General features: G+C 42.0%; 1 protein-coding gene across 1 annotated transcript in view; it reads right to left on the bottom strand.

Annotated features, from left to right (window-relative positions):
- Positions 1 to 14,868: 14,868 nt before the first annotated feature.
- The window catches only part of grin2ab (glutamate receptor, ionotropic, N-methyl D-aspartate 2A, b), a 109,896-nt gene continuing 106,513 nt past the window's right edge, over positions 14,869 to 18,251 (bottom strand). The window contains exon 21 of the mRNA XM_039805513.1: positions 14,869 to 18,251. This exon is cut by the window's right edge and continues 1,416 nt beyond it. The gene's annotated coding sequence lies outside the window, so the exon portion shown is untranslated.

Here is an 18,251-nt window from a genome sequence, read left to right as displayed (position 1 = left end):
TGTGTGTGTGTGCGTGTGTGTGTGTGTGTGTGTGTGTGTGTGTGTGTGTGTGTGTGTGTGTGTGCGTGTGTGTGTCTTTAAGTGTGTGAACAGAAGAGTACAGTAGTAGTGTTCAATTACACAGCAGGAGAGTTGCCTCTGAGTCACTCAAACTAATCTGGCCTGAAGGTGCAGCTCCAGAGACTTGCTGTGTGTGTGTGTGTGTGTGCGTGTGTGTGTGTAAACTTTAAAGGTGTGTATGTGTGTGTTCATGTACAGAGTTAGCTTAAGTAAATATGTAGTTATTATTATCCCATTATTTCATAATATTCAATGAACCATATAAAACAGGAAATTGTTACTCACACAATTGGACAAGTAGCTTCTTATTTAAAGGGTACAGCTGGCATATTCGTTATTCTTCTAAGGCCAGTTACGCACACGCTGCGTCGCGTGAGCGTGTCAGCTGCGTGGCGTGTCCGTTTTTATTTCGGCTCCCGTGTTAACAGGTTAGAGCTTACACACTGCCTGCGTGACACGCATGTCTCAGGCGCAGCTCGAGCCGCGCCGAAAACGCGTGCATGCTAGAAATAGAACCGACGCCTATTTTTCACGTGACACGCAAGCATGTTGGAGGTGTTTCCAGGAAAAATAGAATAGGAAAAGATGTTTATATGTTATTTAGACACAAATACATATTGATGACATGTTGATGTTTGAAAGTCTCTAGGTTTTGATATTAATGCAGATATAAATGTAATAAAAAAAAAAAAATAGATTTTCAAATTTTCTAATATTGCACCTATTTTGCCGTCAATACTGCCGACATTGTCTTTGCTGTAATCAAATCAGTATATATTTATGTTTAACATGGTATTTCATTTTATCAATGGGAAACATACATGCGTCCAGACAAGGCTAGCAGCAGCACCGCGTCAGACAAATTTCTGGTGTGTAAAGACATCGAAAAATCCACGCAGCTGACACGCAACAGAAACGCCACGCTCACGCCACGCAGGGAGTGTGTAACCGGTCTTAGTGTCAACAAATCCTATTAAAAGATCAAAACTAACAAAGACTTGATGCAATCCTGTGTATATCCTATTCCTCTGTGCCATACACCTCAGTTTCTGTCCAAAAAAATACATCCAAACGATTGAAATGAGCCAAAATGTTGTACTGGATGACGTGTTATTTGTGAAAAGGAGCAGTTTAGCATGTAGTTTATTTTGAATCATATACCATCCTGCTGCAGTAAATGCTGACTATAACTCACAAGTGCAACAAATAAATTAAGTATTAATCCATTGGGGAAAGTAGCCCCCAATAAACACACTATTTACTCCTGTTTGTGATGTTTGCTAAAAACTACAGTGCCCAGCTGTTTTAGAAAATGAAACTATATATTTGTAAATCATTTTTAAAGTGCTCATATTATGCTCATTTTCAATTGTATTTAGAGATTGTACCAGAATAGGTTTACGTGGTTTAATTTTCATAAAACACCATCTTTTTGTTGTACTGCACATTGCTGCAGCTCCTCTTTTCACCCTGTGTGTTGAGCTCTCTGTTTTAGCTACAGAGTGAGACATCTCACTTCTGTACCATCTTTGTTGGGAGTCGCACATGCGCAGTACTGCTAGCTTGTAAGTTGCAGTGTACGAGGGAGTGCATATAGCAGCTAGGCGAGCATTATGTGAATGAATGAACAACACACAGCACAGCAACACAATCCCTTTTTTTTCCTTATCAGTCTGACCATCTCAGCACCACCTTTCCCTTTTCTTTTTTGACTTTCCATCATCAGACTCACACACTGTCTGTTAACGTAGACTTCCAAACGTGACAAAGAAAAAAAGAGATGTTCGATGGCTTTATGTCATAGGCCAACCAAGGCTATGCCATTTGGGGAGGGGCCGCTCACTGATCCCCCTATATTTCTGAAAATCCTAGACATGGTTGTGACCGTTAGTGCTTTCTGATTAGCCTGTGTTTGTATTGAAATAAGAGGCTGCTGCGGCCTGCCGTAAGGGTTGAGCAGAGGCTATACAGTTTGACCAGTGGGCAGCACTGCCCGGCTGCGCGGCCGGGATCCATGGCCGGGACCGGGTAGTCTATATCCTTCGCGTTCCACTTCTGGGATTACTCCGGTGCTGCAGGAAATTCCGCCGGATGCATGTATTTTCCGTTTCCCTTCCGCTTTCTTTGTGTTGGAATTTTAAATTCGGTGGATTTATGAGGACTATTGATGACTGCTCCTCAGATCTCTGCAGGGTAAATTGAGACAGCTAGCTAGACTATTTGTCCAATCTGAGTTTTCTCTCGCAAGACTATCAGTTTAGCACCGCCCATGATGATTCGGATTGGTTTAAAGAAATGCCATTAAACCAGAGCATGTTTTCCTTCCATCCCCGAATGTTGTGTGCAGTAGCCAGACTCTCCTTCGGCACACTTTGGAGGAGGGTCTGGCAGAGCGAGACTACTGACAGGGTAAGGAAGATGGAGTAGTCAGGTAAGTAGGGTAAGTACTGAGAGTCTAAAGGTGCCAGTATACTATGTCAGAACTGCTTGTTGGATGATTGAATAGTTTCGGAAACCTTCCCCCACACTTTTCCCATGTCAGAATGTGGGGTGGGGGTGGGGACATGGGGGGGGGTCTGTGTCCGACCATTTGTGAAGGTTTCTGAAACCAATAATCCGGCATTCACACCAATTTTAGCCCGTAAGAAAGCACCTTTTTGTTTCGTTCCCAAGGGCATGGACAAACTATGTACTGTATTTTGTCATTTAATTTTAAGAACATGTTGGATCTTAATACTGACTAAAACCCTTGTCAAACATGTTCAAAAGTGTTTTCTCTTGTAACATTGTTCAAAACACATGCAATTTTATTTTAAAAACTAATGGAGAGTGGCCGGGTTAGCTCAGTTGGTAGAGCAGGCGCACATATATAGAGGTTTACTCCTCAACGCAGCGGCCGCAGGTTTGACTCCAACCTGCGGCCCTTTGCTGCATGTCATTCCCCCTCTCTCTCCCCTTTCATTTCTTCATCTGTCCTATGAAAATAAAGGCCTACAAATGTTAAAAATAATCTTAAAAAAACTAATGCAGATCACAAAGTTTCCAAAGATAAGAAATATATCAGTCTAAATGTTGGAAAAATGGGTACATATGTGCAGCAGCTTCAGTAAACAGCAGGAGTAAGTTTATTAGAATACTGCGTGATACTGTCAGGCAGAGTGGACTAAGTCAATTTAAAGCTACCAAGAAAGAAACAAAATGGAAAAACTGAGTGTTAAACATTTGTACGCTATGTGTTCATATTTTAAACAGTAGGAAACATTTTGTAATCATCTGAATGCTGTTTGTGTAGTCTGTGGTGGGCTGTGATGTGTGTATGCACAGTACAGTATATAAGCAGGTTGTTGGGAATTTGTTTCTCAGGGCTGAATCCCCACATTGAGGCTCAAGAGACGTTACACAAGACAAAATTGTTCATTGGATGTGACAACTATTCTCACTGAGCTGCAGAACGACGCCTGACAGCCTCACACACCTCATCAAGTATTTAATGCATACTATGTTTCATGCATGGCTGTCTGTGTGTCCTGTTTGTCTCTGTGTGTGGTTGTGTGTGTGTGTGTGTGTGTGTGTGTGTGTGTGTGTGTGTGTGCAGTTGAACAACTCTCGATAAAAGCAATACACTTGCAGAGGATAGCAGTGCAACCTCTCACTCTCCCTGACACACACAAACAGATGAGGCCTTCAGAGTTCAGCTGGCTCTGCCCATTGCCGTGGGCAGGGTGCCTTTGTGGGGTAGTGCATTGTGGGTATTGTTAAGACACCAAGGCCATTAGGAGCATGGAAGATAGAGTGAGAAGATAACAGGCAAGAAAAACTGACAGAAAACTGACAGCACAGATGTAAAACGACAGAAGAGATGTACTGACTGTAAACCAAAAGAAAATGAATGTGGTATTACAGTTTATTTTTTATTGTATGTTTTATTCAGGGAAGGAATACTTGTGCTTTAAACGATTTACCACCATGGCCACAGAAATGACTTGGCTTTGAGGTGTCTGTGAGGCGCGGCACTTACTGGCTGCTCACATTACACAGCAAATTTATGCCCTGAATTTAGGCCTGAGTGACAGTTTTGCTTGTTTGAGCGCTCACACTGGAGGACTGCTGAGTGCAACAACAGGACGGTGACAAATGACCTGCTTATCAGTAAATCTTGAAAAATCCAATGAGTGTCCTTAAAATCAAGTTTCAGGACAGTTGAAAAGGAACAGACAATTATTGTTAGAGAATGACATTCACTTGGCCTTGTATATACGTTATTACTAAACATGGAAACATTTCAAGTGAAGGACAAGAGGAAATGGTAATATCTATAATAGTTATATCAGCTAATTTTCTTGATAAACGTACCCTTTTTAGAAAACAATGAGTAATCATAGGTATTAGGTGCTTTCAGAGTGGGTAAAGTAGCTGTAAGGTCCAATGTCAGATAAGACCAGGGATGATCAGACATCATCAGAAGGTGGAGAGGACCGGGAAGACATTATTACTGAGCAAGGTGGAGCACCAGAGCTGCTGTTGGGGGGATTTCAGAAGTGGCTGGATGTGTTGCCAACAGAGACAACTGTCTTCACAATCAATGCACAAACTGGCGAGATAGTATAGTTTAAAAGGCAGGATAAACAGGCAAAGTTCCAGCTTAGCAGACTGTCCAAGGTGTCAAGCAAACAAAATGCTCAGCCATGATCACATTTCTGGACTCAGGGTGACATGACAGTATAATGTGGAAAATGTGAAACAGTGCGCACCACTCCTGATGGGAATTAAGATATTTAGATATTTTCCACCAACCAGATACAGATATCAAAGGTTTTGGTGTTGATTGGAGAAGTGACCCTAAACCATCTGTTTTTTTCACTTAAAATACTCTTTTGTTAATATGTATATTTAAGCCAATGTAGGGAAGCTCTAAAACATGGAAAGGCTGATTTTTGTTTTCACAAAAATACTGTTTTCCAGTAGTCTCGTGAACATTATGATGAAAAATACCCTGTTAATATGCTCCTTCATGGCTGCCTTCACTGTCAGTGAATTCCTTCCAATTAAATTGAAAATATAGGATTTCGATAACACAATCACATGCAATGAAGTGCCATTTCTTAGCCTCTCCTGCTTGCTGAGAGGTCCCTGATTTGCATTGGCCTCTCTGCTGGCCTGGGTTCCTAATTTTTCTCGCAGCTACAGGTGTCCCACTGAGCCAGGTGTCAACCCAAATGGCAAACATAATCAACTCCTGCAGGTGGTCTTATAACTCACATGTCATCAGCTTCTGTATGCTTTTAGCTGCCCCCTGGGAGAAATGTATTCAACAAGACTTCAGATTTCTGCACAGTCTCTACTGCCAGGGTGCAGAACTCAGTCATTTAAATGACTACAGTCCCATTTGTTTGGCATACAGCATGGAATCATGCACCATTCTTGCATCCAGTCAGTGGATTTGGGTTCCTCGACAGCTGTGGCTCACACTAGAGCTGACAACACAGAGATAGCATACAGCATGTCTTGGGAAGGATTTGGATGGCTGAACCCTGAATGCTAGGTCACATTGTACTCGTACCAGGAAAGTCAAATGGACATTTGCACTCTTTTTGTATCCTGTGGGGATTAGGAGAGTGGCCCATAGCTTTTGAGCAAACTGACTTGCGAGTGGCTGCAGCTGAAAGGAAAAGCAGTAGGATGAAGCTGACCTGCTCCTCAAACTGGGATTGAATCTGGTGAGCAGCTCGGATTTCCTTTCCTCCAACAACTTTTGTCAAAGGTGACTTACATTTTAGATGGTAATGTTGGTCGGTCAGACGATGTATCCTCTGACTTTCCCACTAGCGCCATTATCAGGTCAAAATCTCTATTTTTCCAATACTTTTGTTTATGACTAAATGCCTGCAAAACTAAGGGCATCCCCATCAGACTCAGCTGTACTTTGTGTTTAGTGCAGTTTGAGTTCCAGTGTCTTACTTACACACTTTGTGGACAGGAGGATCTTGGGATTGAAACAGCAGCCCTCTGACTAACGGCCAACCTGCTCCTGCACCTGATGTTCGTCCTCCCAGTCAACGACTGAAGGACAGGGAGAGGATTGATAACAGTCAGGAAAGTTTTACAAACCTTTTCATTTGTTGCCAAGAAAACAATAAACTAGACCAGGGAACCGCTAAAGCAGTGGCACAAAACAAAAACCTGGCAGCAAATTAAACTAAAACTATACTATTGCTAAAAGTAAGCTGTCAGGGAAACATGTTCAAAGTCTCAGCAAGGAACGAAGCTCCCACAGTTTGTATGTCCCAGCAGAAAGGCACAAATAATGTCTCAGTGGTTAAGTAAGGAAGATCCGACACAGGATGAGTGCCTCCCACCGGCAGCAGACATTACAGTCCGCATGAAACTCTTCAAACACCTTGGACAGCTCCTGGACTGCTGAGAGGCACTGCAAATCAGCACCTCGGACAGAGACACAGCAACACAACCCCTGTGCTGTCCTCTGCAGAGTGAAAGTCAAAAATCTGTTGACTTTATGTCTCTTCAGCAACATTAATCACTTGGATGTGTTTACAGCAGAAAAGACATAAGGTACAAAAAAAGGAAATTATGTGTATTGTTGTAGTTGCCATAGTTGGATCAATTAAAGCGTAAACCCATATTTTGGAGCCCATATCAGGCCCAGTGGTACGTTTTCTTTGAAGAAAGAAGAAATACGTTGTGCTCCGTGCCTCCTGTTGAGTCTCCAGTTTGGCTTTTTCTCCTGGTGTGAACATAACTCAATACGAGCTCGTACAAGGATTCTTCTTATATTGTGGACTTACGGGCTTTTCTCCTGTCCATGTGCTGAAGTAAGTGAATGGTGTTTAAGAGCAGCAGGGTTCACCTCAACTGCGTAGACGACTCAATTTTTAAACATATATGTGGTTACAAGTACATAATTTATGGCCTCAGTCGACAGTGCTGAAAGGTCGGTTTACTCAACTGAAAGACATGTTTGACGCTGACAAGTACTTTAAAGGTCCCATGGCATGAAAATTTCACTTTATGAGGTATTTTAACATTAATATGCGTTCCCCCAGCCTGCCTATGGTCCCCCCAGTGGCTAGAAATGGCGATAGGTGTAAACCGAGCCCTGATTATCCTGCTCTGCCTTTGAGAAAATGAAAGCTCAGATGGGCCGATCTGGAATCTTCTCCTTACGAGGAGCAAGGTTACCTCCCCTTTCTCTGCTTTGCCCGCCCAGAGAATTTGGCCCGCCCATGAGAGAGAGAGAGACATCATAGCTTTCAAACGAGCAAAGTGGCAGTTGGTCAAGGCCACACCCCCACCCTCCACCTTGCCCCCCCCCTCTCTCCTCCTCAGTAGCTACAGACACAGAAATGGCACATCCTAAGGAAAGCTCATTGTGGGACTGGCTCTAGTGGCTGTAATTCTGCACCAAGGCTGAATTTCGGGAAAGAGACTTCAGAAACAGTATTAGGGGACCACTAAGGTCTATATAAAAGCATCCAAAGAGCACCATGTCATGGGACCTTTAACACATTGCAAAATCAATTTAATTTTATAATTTTCTGAAAACACACAGAGTGAAATGCAGTGTGAGTTTCACTACAACTGTCAACATTAAGGAAGAATGAATTTTCCCTTCAGCATGGGTGGTATCTGACAAAACAATTTTGCCATAATGTCCACGAGTAGCTAATTCTGGCGCTTTTGATCATATCACATGTCAGCAGATGTTTGCTCAGTTGTCATGAAATTGCAGATGTTTTAAGGACATAGGATCGAAAGCTCCAGAACAGCTGCTAATGGACCTTGTGTTGAAATTGTTTTGTCAGCTGCTGTAATCGAGGTCAAGAATTCACTTTCAACATTACAATCTTTTGAAAAATAGTTACAGAATACAATATTTACTCTTAAGTTGTGTTATAGAGTCACGCTTAGTCCGTGCAGGGCCTTTCTGTGTGGAGTTTTCATCTTCTCCCTGTGTTCCCGTGGGTGTCCTCTGGGTGCTCCGGTTTCCTCCCACGACCAAAACACAGGTGCTGTGAATGGGGAGGGTTGCACCAGTCAGGGCATCCGCCGTAAAACCTATGCCAAATCAAATATGCAAATCAGATTTTTCATATACCAAATAGATGGAAGCCGATTATTCTCTGTGGCGACCCCTAACAGGAGCAGCCGAGAGAGAGAGAAGTTGTGTTATAGAAGTTCAATGCTAAATCGATGGAGTACTGTTCTAATGTACAGACATGATTGTGGCATCAATCTTTTCATCTTACTCTTGGAAAAAAAGAGAATAAGCATAGTTCCCAAAATGTCAAAATATTCTTTTAAAGCCAACATGAGTATTTCTTCTTTTAGGGGCTGTGGTACCAGAAGTTGAAAGAAGTCACCCTTGCTAATTTAAATAATGAGTAACCTGTTGTGGTTACGGACATTTTGTTTATTTTTGTTCCCTGGTGTTTATTTCTCCTGTTTTGTATACTCCTGTTGTGAATTTCTGTTTCCTGTTTTATTTTGATAGTCTTTAGTTTTCTGTCGTGTCATGTCCAGTTTACTTCCTGAGTTTTCCCGCCTTTGTTGATTGTCCTGCCCCGCCCTGATGTGTTTCACCTGTTGTCTCACCTGTCCCCCATTTGTTCGTTACCTCATGTATTTAGCCTCTGTGTTCCCTTTGTCTCCTGTCAGATCATTTTTGTATCCGTGTCCTTGTGTTGCTTCCCTGTGCCCTGTGTCGTTTCCTGTGTGTGTCAGCTTACTCCTGCCTGTGTTTTCCCCGTCAGTTTGTTTTGTGAGTTTCCAGTCTTTGCGCTGCCGTTTTTCGTTACAATAAATCCCTGAATCCAACCATCTTCTGCCTGCCTGCCTGCCTGCCTCTCTCTGCGTTTGGGTCCACATTCCCTGCTCCCACATGATATAACCACCACAACTGTCAAATCATACGTATCTGAAACTTTGAAGTACATGTTTATTATCCAAGTTATTTATTTTTGTATTATTTAATTTTTTTGTACTATTATTGATTTTTGAATTGTTTAACTGGAGTAATTTTATTGAAGCTGGTCAAGTCAAGTAGAACTTTATTTGTTGCAATTGGCTTTGCAGCAGCGACAGCTACACAAGATCAATACAAATACAACATACAATAATAAATATTATAGTGTTTGTGTGGTTATAGTGGTTTGTTGGCAGTATGACATCACCCGGTCATCTGGACTCTGCATCCTTTATTTATATAATGGACCACAAAGAAAATATGTCTTACTTTATTGTGTCATCCTTGTCACTTCAAATCGTCTGTGATTTAATGTCAACTGAACTACACTGAGACTTTTGTCCTTATCCTCTCTCACCTCACAAACTTAGATTGGAATTGACAGAAAGATTTACCTTCTCTGAGCTGCAATTTATTCCTATAACTTTGATTTCGTTTTCTTTTTTTACAGGGCCAGCAGATGACAAGAACACTAAACATTGTTGTGGATGCTCACATTCACTCACAAGGTCAGTGATGTTGTAAACAGGAGTCTTTGAAGAGATGAAACTGCTGGTAAATTATAGGCACAGCACTGACAGATTACTGTTTCCAGGAAGTAATGAGTAAAGCAACAAGATTAAAAATTAATACCATATTTTACAGTGAGCAATGACCAAAATATTACCAAATGCCAAATTCAATACTCTCAAAAATCAAGACACCAAAACAAATAATACAATGAAGCCTCTTCATAATGGAACATGGTTTCGTACATGACCATTTTAGTCACACACATGCACAAGCTGTCCTCGTCCGTCTGTCATGGGGCGTTGCGGTTGGGGGGAAGTGGGTGATGCTGAGGGGATGATGCGGCAAGCACTCTCCCCCCGGGGAGTGTTGAGTGCCTCTCTCTCTCCCGCCTGGAGCGTCATCATTTATAGAAGAGACAAAATAAAACAAACACAACAAAACGGCGTGAAGTCTAAGAGCTGTGGCTCTCACATTTACAAGCTCTCACACATAGGGATGGTAGCTGGAGATGCACATGGAGCAGAGTTTGTCCAACTCCTTGTTGCTGCCTCTTAGCATCCCTCAGCAAGCAGCAGTCAGGTGGAAACCCTCTATCAGAATAACAACAATGCAACACACTGAGCATGTGTGAGTCAGGCCGGATGTAACGGTAATGGTGTGATTAGCCAGGTTATTAAAGCTAAGTTTACTCTAAATGTTCTGCGTCTATTTCTGCACCTGGAAGTACCCTGATTAGCATTCAGCTATTAGCATAAGCATAGCCTGGCAGAACTATTTCTGTGTGTGTGAGAGAGAGAGAGAAACAGAGAAGGTGAGGCAGGGGCTAGTTGTTATCAGTCGCGCATGACATCTCTCCACTGTGTGCTTATTGCAGATTTATAGCTTTCTACCTGGGAAGCCATGTTGCTTTTGTTGCTCAAACTGAGCTGACTGACAGAGACTGAGGTGTCAATCAAACATCATCTGTCAGCCAGCAGAAAGTCCACCGTCAAAGCTGTGAAAGGACACGTTTATCTCCAGTGATCTAGCACTTCCATAAAGTTTGACAGAGCTATTGTGACTTTTATTACTTAACAAGAGTCATGGTCCACACACGCTGTTTCCATAATGGCACTCAATGGACCCTCCCTGCCTGGAAAACGTCTTTCAAACGCCACGCTGTATTAACAAAGGCTTTGTGTCTCAAGCTCAAGACAAATAATCCTGGTGACATCACTAGGGACATTTATCCTCAGACTTAAAAAAAGACGACGAGTAGAACTTTTCATGACAAGAAAACAGACTTTCATGTGTAACATGTCACTTTAACAGCTCATAAAGATTTACAACTGCAGACACGGTGCCTCATCAGCAGTGTTGAGCTGGTAACAAGTAGCTAACAATGAAGGAATTACAATAGGTGCTCAATGTGTGGGCATTAGATTATTTATTTTTTGAGCATCACAACCTCCACAAAATCGTATTACTATCAGAATTTGATCGATTCAGTCAGATAAGATTCCGAAAGTCTATAAAGAGTTGCACAATTAAATAATGTAATCCCCATTCAAGTCAGCGTTTTGCCAAGCCGGATGTAGCCGGCTGGGCTGGCGGAGGGCTCGACTGCGCATGCTCTATGTCCGCACAGTGCGGAAGTAGTGCAGATCCATCCGTGTAGTTTTTGGCTCCAAGAAGGCTTTGTGCGCCACTGAACAAACTCTCATAGGAATGAACAGAGCTCTGCCTCAAATGCTGTATGCAACTCTTATCATACATCCATGAGCGGGCTCCGTGGAAAGGACCCAACTATACACTAATAAAAAACATAGTTTTAAATAATATGTTCCATTTCCCTCCAGTGGATCCCCCTACATCCTACACGGATCCTACACACTGGTCCTCTAAAGGTTAAGTCATTCAACCAGGCAATTGTTACTGAACCACAAAACATAGATAGATAGATAGATAGATAGATAGATAGATAGATAGATAGATAGATAGATAGATAGATAGATAGATAGATAGATAGATAGATAGATAGATAGATAGATAGATAGATAGATAGATAGATAGATAGATAGATAGATAGATAGATATAGATAGATAAGCAACAAGTGGCTTAAAAAACCCTGCTGTGATACACTGTGTAAAAAGGCTGTGCTGTCAATCAAACATCATCTGTCAACATTTACTGAAGCCTGCAGAAACGCCACCATCAGAGCCCAGAACAAAACGTCTTCTTTGACTATATATCAACACTGAAGGCAAATTCAGATTTAAAACTGCCCATCCCTTCCAACCTCCTTCCCCTGCTGGATGAATGAATTTGATGGTAAAATGCTGTCAATCACCATCAAATCAGAACATGGACCTCCACAACACACAGAGGCTTGAATGTCAACGTGTTGAGAAAATATTTAATGAAAAATTGTTTTTATTTCCTTCTTTTTCTCAAGCTCAAGATATCCAAGGAAAATGTGAAAACTTTTTCACGTCAAAACAAACACACACACACACAAACAAACACACACACACACACAAACAAACACACACACACACACACACACACACACACACACACACACACACACACACACACACACACACACACACACACACACACACACACACACACACACACACACTCTTTCTCTCTCTTACACAAAGTGAGTGCTGACCGCTGGAGGCTGAGAATAGATGTTCCAAGTTGGATGCAGTTGATGTAACTATTATTTTCCTCTCTTTCTGCTCTGCTCTCCCCTGGTTCATGTTACACCTATCTCGTCTTCTTCTCCCTCCTCCTCCTCTGCTGCTGCTCTCTCATTTCTCTCTATTCATCTCCTCTCTCAGTCGCTCTTCTTCCTCCCCTTTCCTCTCCTCTGACTAGGCTCAACTCACTCCAGTATTTTTAGTATTTGTGAGTAGGCGTCGCCAGGTCCTTATGAATTTTCATGGGTTTGTTTAGTGTGTAGGCTGACACGCTGCTCTCTCCCTTTCTCTCCATCTCCCCCTCTTCTTCTATCTATCTAGCTCTCTCACACATACAATCACAACAGTTTAAGAACACAACTGTTCATGGAAACACACACACGTGTTAAGTGTGTAGGCTGGCTGCTGGTTAATGAGGATGTTTGAAATCTTGGGAAGAGACAACAGCCTACAGCAGGCCTGTCAAAGTCAGCGCTATCACCCTCATCGTCCTCCATCATCCTCTGCTCTGTCTCTTCTCCCGGACTTATGCGTTGTGTTTTTCTTCTGACTCCTCTCCAGCCGTGAGGTTGCTCAGATACAGAGGTTCTTAATCCAGGAAATTAAATATCTTCATTTATCTGCCTAATCTTACATCCCTACAGTGTGTCTATATGTGTGTATAATTGGGATTACATCCACATGTATGCCAATGGTACAAGGAACATCTATTCTGCTCCTGTGTGTTACAGTTATTACATGTACCAGCCTGACATGTGGGCCAGCTCAATTCCATGAATTAAATAAGAGGCAGAGACTTATGTCTGAGTGTGTGCTGTTACTCTGTCCATTAGATACAAGCATATGGATCACGTCAGGAAGAATTAGGCCGCTGTGGGCCTCACACCTCGTCTCAGAGGAAGCAACACACAGACGAGCACACGCACATATGCACATCATACACTCTTAAACGCGCGAGGACGTATAGGTCTGTGTAACGCTCTGTAGTGTAGTGTGATGTTTTCCATGCGAGTCATTTTAAAAAAAAGTCTGGATGGCTGCAGCGGGACTGCTCCTTTCTTTTTGTCATTTCTCCTCCTTCTCCTCTAGCTGCAGCTGGTCTATTGCTTGTGACAGTTCTCCATGTGTGCTGATTTTCACAATGCATAAATGTGTGTGTGTGTGTGTTTGTCTATGTGCTCCTCTCTTCTTCCCTCTCCTGTCCCACATCAGCCCAGATTAGAGCGTCCGTCTCCTGAGGGAGACAAAAATATAAAAATATAGCTTTTTACCAGAACACTGATCTAAACACACACACACACACGCACTCATGCTAAGGGTGCATCATGAAAGCCTTTGGAGAGTGGGGCAGAGAGAGCCCTTTGCAGCAGAATCCCAAAAAGCCCTTTTAGTAGTCAGCCGACTGCAGAGAGAGAGAACTAGATGGGAATGTGTGTCGTCAGCTTTGCAGGTATTTAGTCATAAACCAAAGGATTGGACAAATGAAAATTTGGACCTGATGATGGCGCTAGATGGGAAGTTAAGGACTCATAAAGTTATTAAAATTCATCCTGGGGGGAACATAAATGTTTAAACTTCATGGTAATCAATCCAATTATTGTTGAGAGGTTTTACTCAAAATCACAAACGTAAACCTCATGGTGGAGGAAAAGTCAGGAGATCACCAAAGTCATTAGGATTCATCCTCTGGGGATCATTAATGTCTGTATAAAATTTCATGGTATTCCATCAAAAAGTTGTTGAGATATTTTAGTGTGGACCAAGGCAGTGGGCCAACCAACAGACCCACACTGCCATCCCTTGAGCCATGCTGCTAGCAGAGAACCCAGACCAGAATTCATTCATTAACAACTTATTAACTCAACTTATTAACAGCAGACATGATGGCTTATTAGAAAGTGAGGAACCTCTGACTTACAGACTTTCTAATGAGCCATTAATTTTACAGTTATGTTATCAATAATTAAGGCAACCCAAAAGTTGAAAGTTAATTTCCTTGGACCTTAGAAATAGTCGTCTGACCAAATAATGTTGAGTCACAGTCTGGTGTGTATCCTCCTACATAACTTGCTTAATCTTTTTTTATTATTATTATAAATGAGTCATCTTTAATTACAGGTTTGACAGGTTAACCCCTTTTTTAAAAGAGCTGCAGAGCATCCTTGACAACTTATCAGAAAGTGAGAAACCCACAGTGTACCCACTTTCTAATGAGCCTTCAGGTCTCCAGTTACAGATGTTAGTCGTTAAAGGAATAGTTCAACATTTTGGTAAATACACTCACTTGTCTTCGTGCAGAGTTAGCTGAGAGGATTGATACCACTGTCTGTACAGTAAATATGTAGCTAATGCTAACAGCTGTTTAGCTTAGCATTTAGACTGGAAATGGGGAAAATGGAAAGCCTGACTTTGTCCAAATGTAAAAGAAGATCAACCTACCAACACCTCTAAAGCTCACAAATTATCACGTTAAGTCTGTGTTAAAGTTAGCGAAGTGTTCCTGGTTTAAGCTTCAAATTCCATCCGCCAAAAGCTAATTAGTGTTCTATAAAGCATTAATAATAGTTTTATTAACCATTATTAGTTTAGTTACACAATAGATAAAAAGATGAATTAACAAGACCAAGACAAGTAGAAAAATGTAACCTTTACTTATTTACAGATTGTACAGAGGTACTGAGTGACAAGGTAGTATTTACAACACAACTAGTAGCTTAGAAACCCCTGAACTTATACACAAGTGAGATACACGGCAGGGAGACCCGGAGGACTACACACCAACGCACTCCTTTCACCCAGTACTGTATATAATATGTGGACACCTGGACCAAACTTCCACATGTTCCTCGACGGTGGCTGGCGTTGTGCAGGAGCCAGCTGGGCGCCATATTGGTGACATCGCAGGCCGAGAGTCGGGAGTGTTTAAGCATCTGGGGCTCCAGTCAGATATGGTGCACAAACCAGGGTGGAGGGGAACGTTGGTACATGTAGCCTCAGTTGGTCAACTCAGGGACAACTCTGGCGTTGCAGCAAAATAGGTACCACCGAAAACACAAGCACGTCATGCAATTTAAAAAAAATCAAACAAAAGGTTGGTGTAAAAATCTGTGTGATGGTGGATGTACAAAACTCATTCTACATGCTCTCTTAACCACAACAGCACAGACGCAACATGTGTGTGTGTGTGTTTGCGTGTGTGTGCGAAACTGTATTTGTGTTGTATGAGTAAGAGCCGGGTCAAATGTTATGTGTGGGACGAAGGGAAGAGAGTACAGAAAAGTATACACACACACACACACACACACACACACACACACACACACACACACACACACACACACACACACACACACATACACACACCACAAACAACTTCTTGTTACACATATCATCCTCTGTCTTATATAAATGCCTGCACTGTGTAAAACGCACGTGCACACACACACACGCACGTGCACACACTCACACACATGCACACGCACACACGCGCACACACACACACACACACACACACACACACACACACACACACACACACACACACACACACACTCACACTCACACTCTTAAGTGAAACAGCATAGACTGGTAGTGGAAGAGAAATATGTGGGTGGGAGGGGGTTCGTATTAACCACACAGGCTGGACTATCATTATTCATTGAGTGTGATTCAGATGAGAGACCCAGCTATGTGTTGCTAGTTAACTGGTTAGCTGACCGGGATAGTTAACTAGTCTGTTAACCCAGCAGTGAGGACTGTACAGTAAGGTCCCAACCAACAACACACCAGAGGAAAAATAAATCACACAAGAATCTAAAAACATGCAGTCTTTTTTTTCTTTAAAGAAGCAGAATAAAAAGCCACATTGTTATTGAAATGAATTCAACACTTAATACCATTCAAATCAAACAAATGAAATCAGTTTCTAACATTTAAAAACAAAGATTTCTCTGTACAGAAGTATAATATTGCAACCTGATATTGTGCATATAACTCACACACCAAACCTGTTAAGATTACCAAAAGAGGGGCAGCGTTCACCATTCAAAAGGTGCATTTTTTTGTTCAAACTGTCTTGCATTCTTTGCAGCCAATATATATAGATATATGTATGTGTGTGTGTGTGTGTGTGCATGTGTGTGTGTGTGTGTGTGTGTGTGTGAGTGAGAAAGAGAGAATAGAAAGAAAATAGAGACAGATGCTGAGCTAATGGAATATCAAATCTTTCCATCAAAATCCTTGTGCTCAAAAAAATCAATGCCCTTAGTAGATTATGGATTTCTAGAACACTCATACACGCAGTGCCAGCTCGTCGAGTTTGTACATATGTGTGTGTGTGTGTGTGTGTGTGTGTGTGTGTGTGTGTGTGTGTGTGTGTGTGTGTGTGTGTGTGTGTGTGAATGTTGCCTCTGTAACGAGTCACTTTGCAAACTCTCTGCTTTGCCACGTGACTCTCTGCTGAAACACAGCGCTATGTTCTCGCCAACAGAGAGCCACACAAGTATCAGCTACTCTCGTCCAGGAGTACCAATTTGATGAGTAAATCTGCAACAGTGATGCACTCATCCTCTGAATTCACTACGGAAACATTAAAACGGGCCTCAAGTTCTTTTGTTTAACATAAAAAATGATTAGAAAAAAGTTCTGTATCCTACGAGAGCCGGTGTTGGATGTGAGGAATTCTTACTAGTGATATAAAGTGATTTCCAACAATATGTTGAGTTTTAAACACCACGACTGAACTTTATTCTTTTAATACTCAATCTACTCTATAATAGATGGAAATTGGGAAGGAGCAAAAAGTAAGCAAGGAGTAATTAAGAGAATTAACAAAAGCTGATGAAGGAAGAAGGTAAGGCTAGAAGGAGGGATGAGCACAGTAAAAGTGAAAAAAAGAAGAGAGAGATTAAGAGTTGTTGTTGTTGTGTATACTGTATAATGCTGTACCCATTATCTAACACTGTAAAATGTCTGACCTCACAATGGAAACTTAATGGTGCCCTAAAACCCAATGTCAAAGAGAAATAAGAGAAAAGAAAACATCTATCCAGCGAATGATTGAGAATATTCATATTTTTCAGTATAAAAGTGTTTTTGGTCAAACGTCTGTGTTAGGTGGCAGGGTATAAAATCTACAAAGTGCACAAAGAGAAGCTATCTCATAGCTTCGACACACACACACCCACCCTAAACTACTATCCTAGACTACTGTGTATGTGCATGTGTGTGTGTATGTGCATATTATGTGTGTGTGCGTGTGTGCATATTTGACCCTGTATAGGAGTTTAACTGTAACACAGGGCAGTAGGAAGCATGCAGTATGACCTGAAGGCTAGCTAAGAGAGGAAGCAAGGGTGCTATACTGTACTGTATGTCTCTAGATCTAGAAACACTAGAACACACACTCTCCTCCTGATAGGCTTCGACTGGCGGCCATGTTTGGTCCACTTTTTGGAATGTTCAATTAACTGACATCAACAATAACAAACAGTCTGTAGTTTTACTCCCCTCCCCCCCTGTGTGTGTGTGTGTGTGTGTGTGTGTTCGAGTGTTTGTACATCTGCGGGCAGGAGCTGATACGCTTCTTAGACCTGTGTCCTGACCAGCTGCCCGCCTCCCAGTTCAATTCTAGTCTATCACAAATATAGTAATTTCCATTTAGTCAGCGACTGCTCTAGCGTAGTTTACTACTCTTTAAGCCATGCTGGCAGTGCAGTTTGGAGGCTCAGACAACATATGGGTTGACCGAAGAAATCATAGTGCAACAGGAGAGTCCTGGAGTGGGGCGGGTGTGTTTAGCTGATATATATGTGTCTGTGTGTGTGTGTGTGTGTGTGTGTGTGTGTGTGTATGTGTTTGTTTGTATGCGTGTGTGATCTCAGAAAGAAAGGTGTTTTCTGTGTGTCCCCTTCATCTCCAAGAGGTTGGTGAGAGGGCAGGACAAGTCGGCTCATGTTCCAAACACACTGTTGTATCTTCCATCAGATCCCACTGTTGGCGTTAAACTCCG

This window comes from Perca fluviatilis, chromosome 1 (genome assembly GCF_010015445.1).
Source record: "Perca fluviatilis chromosome 1, GENO_Pfluv_1.0, whole genome shotgun sequence".
Taxonomy (NCBI): domain Eukaryota; kingdom Metazoa; phylum Chordata; class Actinopteri; order Perciformes; family Percidae; genus Perca; species Perca fluviatilis.
This window is presented reverse-complemented; position numbering and strand designations above follow the sequence as displayed.